Here is a 5,222-nt window from a genome sequence, read left to right on the forward strand (position 1 = left end):
CTCCTTCAACATCTACTACCACTCCTGGCTGCAGCTGAGCGGCAACCTCTGCCGTGAATCCCCATCGGAAGCTTTCCTCTTTATTAACCCCAAGGTGAATCTCCGCGGCTCCACGATGTCTGTGTCTGGCAACCAATTTTTATCCAGCACGGGCACGCTGACAGTACTGCGGATACCCAAAAGTTCCAGCGATCTCACAAACGGAGCGATTGTGGTTGCGTGCAACACTGTGAATGGCGAGGAGGGGGCGAAATACAGCATTCCGTCCGTGTACAACGCCACTATTATGAACTGCAGCGACCCATGCACCCTTGCGGCGTTGTGCTTCCCCTCGTACACGACGACGGCCTCGAGTGATGGCTGCGCCTGCACGTGCGCGGAGGGCGGCCACGGCGATGCATGCCTGCCCGTCGCTGTCCCCGAGCCACCGAGCACCGACGGCGCCGACTTGTGCGTGCGCGACGTGCGTGTGGATGTGGAGGTGAACGTCAGTTTCGGGACGTCGGTGGTGTGCTACGTTGGTGTGACCTTTGCAGCGGACGTCGTGGTGGAAATGAATTCGATGTCAGGGAGCGTGCGCAACGTGACGCTGGCGAACTGCACGTTTGTGGGCAGAGCGAGCCTGTACGTTGTTGGGTGGCGGTCCGAACCACCTGCTGGCGAGCGCGCCGATGTGTTGATCAGCGGGCTTGAGTCGCGCTCCGGCGGCGGCGTGGTGGTGGCGAACCGATTTCCGCCGGGCTCGCGCGTCGCTGTGGTGGACTCGGTGCTGATTGCAGAGGCGTGTGTTGCGTACCGCGGCGCCTACGACCTTGGCGACGCCTCCGCGTGCCTTGTGCTGCACAAGGTGAATCTGACGGGGAGCGTGCTGACCATCGCGCGCACGCACGTGGCGGCTGTGTTCCGCGACGCTGTTGGCGTGTTGGTGTTTGGCGGCGTGGCGCTGTCGTCGCGCGGTGCGCTGTACGTGGACGGGCTTTCGGTGCAGACGGCGCTGGGGCTGTGCGTGTCGGTGGAGGGCGGTGTTGCGGCCAGCGGCGGCTCCGTGGTGGCGTTTGTTGACAGCGACTTCCTGCTGTGCAAGCACGCGGTGTCTGCGCGTGGGGCTGTGAGCGTGTCGGGCTCCATTGTGGCGCTTGTGCGGAACGGCTTTTCGTCGACGGGGGACTACGCGGTGGCGTTTTATTCGACGGTGAGCCTGGCCGGCGGATCGATGCTGCAGGCGAAGGGCAACGTGCACGACGGCGTCTTGAGGGAGATGCTCTACGCCGCTGGCGCCGTGACCGCTGCTGGGAGCACGCTGAGCTTTGTGCGCAACCGAGCGCTGCTGCCGCGGATGCTGTCGGTGAGCCTGTCGCTTGCGGTTGGGGCGCATTTGAGGGTTGCGTGCAACGACGCTGGTGGACGTGTCCTGTCGACGGCGGAGGAGTACGCAGCGGCTGGTTTTGGCGACGCTGGGAGCATCGACGTTGCTGGGTGCGACGCCTGCGACAGGGACACGCACTGCTACGCGCCCGGGACGGCGTCGGCGAGCATGAAGGACGGTGTGTGCGTGTGCGCGTGCGGCAGCGGCGGGTACGGCGAGGCGTGCGTGCCTGTGGGTGCTCCCGCGCTGCCGCCCGCTGTGGGCACTGCGTCGAGAGTGTTTGTCCGCGAGGGCGTGACGGTGCACTCTGTGTTCGTTGTGCCTGCCGGCGCGAGCGAGGTGACGCTGCGCCACGTTGTGCTGGACGGCGTGAGTCCTGTGCTGTACGTGCCGTGGATGGCGCGGGACGGCGTGCGGATCGTTGTGCAGAACGTGTCGCTGCTGAACGGCGCCGTGCTGTACGTGATGGGCGGTGGAGCGTTGCGCGGTGCGGTGTCGGCGGGGAGCGACGAGGGCGGGCCGGTGGAGCTGTCGGTGTGCGATGTGGAGGCGCTGAACGGTGTGCTTGTGCTGACCGGCACGTTTCCCGCGGGGTCCGTGCTGACGGTGACCGACTCCCTGTTGGTTGCCGCGAGGTCGACGCCGCTTGTGTATCTTCTCGACTCGCAGTCCTCGCCGTACGCACCGGTGCTGGTGCTGTCGGGCCTGCGGCTTGTGCGGTCCGTGCTGGTTGTGTCTGGCGTTGCCCTCGTGACCGTGATGACTGGTGGGCGGACGGTGGTGGTGGACGGCGCTGTGCTGGAGCTTGTCGGTGGCGGTGTCGCACTGGACGCGGCTGTGTTCGGTGGCGACTATGCGTTGTACGCGAGTGCGCGCGTGGTTGCGTCTGGGGGCGCTGTGCTGCGCGTGTCGGGGAGCCAGGTGTACGCCGCGCATGGGTTGGTGTTCTACAGCGGGGTGGAGTCCAACGCGTCCGCCGTCGTAGTGAACGACAACGCCGGTGCGCTGACCGATGGCGCGCTGCTGGTGCTGCGGGGGTCGGCGTCGTTTGTGTCCTGGTCGTGGCTGTCGGTGCGCGGCAACAGCATCAGCGGCAGGCTCCTGTCGGTGCCGTCGTACCCGCGCCGTGCGGACTTCGTGCAGAGCACGCTGACGCTCCACGGGAACGCTGGCAGTGGGCCCGTTATGATGGACGGCACCGTTGCGCTCGGGGGCGCCGGCCGAAGGTTCGTCGTGGGGTGCCTTACGCTTAACGGGCAGGCGCTGCAGCCGATGGACTACAGGTCCGCCGGCATCATCGGGGAATTCCGCCCCGTGGCGTGTGGCGTGTGCGAAGCCGACGTGAGCTGCTTTGCAGCTGCGACGAGGGCGATGTCGGTGTCGTGCCGCTGCCGCTGTTCTGAGGGCGGGTACGGGCGTGACTGCCTGCCGGTGTACCTGCCGCACGTGGACGGGTGCAACCGCACGCCTGCCCTGCCGCCGCTGAGCCACACGGCGACGCTGACGGAGACGCGTAGCCTGACACCGACATGGACGCCAACACCGCGCCTGAGCACCGAGCACTACAGTCCGACGCAGTACGGGCCGACGGAGACCCTGCAGGTGACGGAGACGGTGGCGCTGCTGCCCACGCGGACCCCGACGGCGTCGGTGAGCGGCACGCTGTGGTGGGGCGACGTGGCGTGCCCGACGCTTGCTGTGACGACGACGGCGGCTGGTGGGAGCCTGACGCAGAACGACATCCGCGGCGGTGGGAGCGCCGCCCCGACACTGCTGATGGTGGCGCTGCCGCCGCCGTTTCGGTGGGCACGCGATCCGCAGCTCGGCACGCACCTGAGCTTTGTGCCTGTGTCGACGGCGCAGCCGAGTGGGTTTGGCGGTCCGTGGGGAGCGATGCTGAGCAACGCGACGTGGGTGCGCAACGCGACGAATCCGTCCACCGTCCTGGAGCTGGCTGTGCCCGTGCACCGCGGTTACTTCATTGCTGCCGACGAGACGATAGTCATTCGCTGCGACGCTGCGGCGGTGTCCGGCGGCTGCAGGGGTGTGCTGCTTGGGTCCTTCACGATCAGGTCGAACACGCTGCCCGCTGCTGCCAGCGCCCTCTCGGCGATCACCGGCGTCGTTGCGGGTGCGACGGCTGTTGCCGTGGTGGTGACTGGCGGGCTGGGCTCCATCCTGGAGATGCAGGCACTCGGCGTGTTTGCGAGGATGCCATGCGCCTCGGCGCAGGAGCGTGCGAGCACCGTTGCGCTGCCGTACTTCCTGTCGGTGTTCGCTGCCCTTGACCCGCTGTGGATGGTGGTGGGCAACGCGCTGCTCGCCGCTGTGTTCGGATGCGTGCACTGCGGTGTGGCGGCGGCCTTCCAGCGGTGGCGCGGCGTGGACGCGGCGAGTGCGTGGGCGGCGATGCGCTTCCCGAGCCTGACGTACGTTGTGGCGCAGGCTATGCACCTCGGCATTTTCTTTGGCTCCGTGCTCGCACTGGCGATGCCCGGCGCCCGCGTGCAGCACCGCGTGATCGGTGTCGTTGGCGTGCTGTACGGAGTGTCGTTCCCTGCTGGTGTGTGCTACTTTATTGCCCGCCACACGGGCGGGAGCTTCACGAAGTACTGGCAGTTTTCGAGGAAGCCGCTGCACGAGCGCCTGCTGTACCCCGTCGGGTATTGGCACCCCGCGGCGCAGCAGCGGATGTACGGCGGCATGCTGACGAACATGAGGGGCAGCCGCGTGTACTGGTGCGTGTTCCAGCTGTCGGTGCTGTGTGTGGTGTGCCTGATTGCGGCTGTGCACTCGCCCGTGGGAGGCTGCCACGTCCTGTACTTCTGCATGGCGGCTGTGCTGCTTGCGGGTGCGGGCGTGGTTGCCTTCACGAACATGATGCGCTCGGCCTTTCTGACGGTGATGCAGACTGCGAGCTTTGTGCTCCTTGCGGCACTGTGCCTGGTCAGCGCGGCCAACCACCTTGCGCCGAGCGACGGCGGAGCGAGGGCGTACGTGGCGATCGTGCTGCTGCTGACCGCTGTGCTGCTTGCGGTCACTGTGTACGGCGTCGTTGTGTGGTACGCGGAGGACCGCCACTGGCAGGAGCTGCGCGAGCCGCGGCGTGGAGGGCTGGAGGCGCTTCTGCGCGATGGCGAGGAGAGCGACGAAGAGGTGCGGAAGCCCCACGAAATGACGTCATCGTCGTACGCCTCAGGCACCACCGTTGCGTCGTCGTACCGACCACCCGCACCGCCGTTGCAGCCCATGGCGGTGGCACCCGCTCAGACGCTCTGAGCTTGTTCGACCGTGCATCCAGTGTGAGCTGCAGCATTAATCATGCCCTCTGGACAGGTGAAGATGCTGCGCTTGACGAAAAATTTAGTGCAGTTTCTCCTTTTGGGGGTGTAAAGGCCCCGACCCAACAGTCTCTTTACGCGGCGAGAGGGCACAAAGCCCTTGCAGGTACGGCATAACGTGGATGCTTATGGCGGATATTTTCTTTATTTCCATTATTCATAGATTGATTGGGTGATTGGTTTGTTGTTTTTATTTTATTTTATCGATTATTGAAGAAAACGGATTATCGGGGTATCACGCTAGTCCGGGGGCGGATACGCAACGTGTGTGTGCGTGTGTTTTACGCTCCTCGCTGCAGCACCGAATATGGTGGCTGGTGGTCTCTCTATTTCATATCTGTACTCTGTAATGAGTACGTGCTCGAAGACGGTGGCTGCTGTGTGGGCCATAGGTACATTCAGGAAAGCGTTAGGGAAAACAATTGATGAAGCGCTTCTGTGACGCGTCACCTCCTGGAGGTTGTGAGTGCGCGTTGCTGGCTGACATGAGGGAGGGCGTGGGGGCCACGGCTGTG

The 5,222-nt window shown here is 65.2% G+C and overlaps 1 pseudogene, besides 2 other annotated features; it reads left to right on the forward strand.

Annotated features, from left to right (window-relative positions):
* Positions 1–4,592: a sequence feature (areas not merged during assembly with more than two copies in the genome that could not be assigned to a particular haplotype).
* Positions 1–4,699, forward strand: Tc00.1047053503475.10 (annotated as a pseudogene; the record flags this gene model as incomplete).
* Positions 4,593–5,222: a sequence feature (heterozygous, non-Esmeraldo-like haplotype).

This window comes from Trypanosoma cruzi, genomic scaffold (genome assembly GCF_000209065.1).
Source record: "Trypanosoma cruzi strain CL Brener 1047053515949 genomic scaffold, whole genome shotgun sequence".
NCBI classification, from domain to species: domain Eukaryota; phylum Euglenozoa; class Kinetoplastea; order Trypanosomatida; family Trypanosomatidae; genus Trypanosoma; species Trypanosoma cruzi.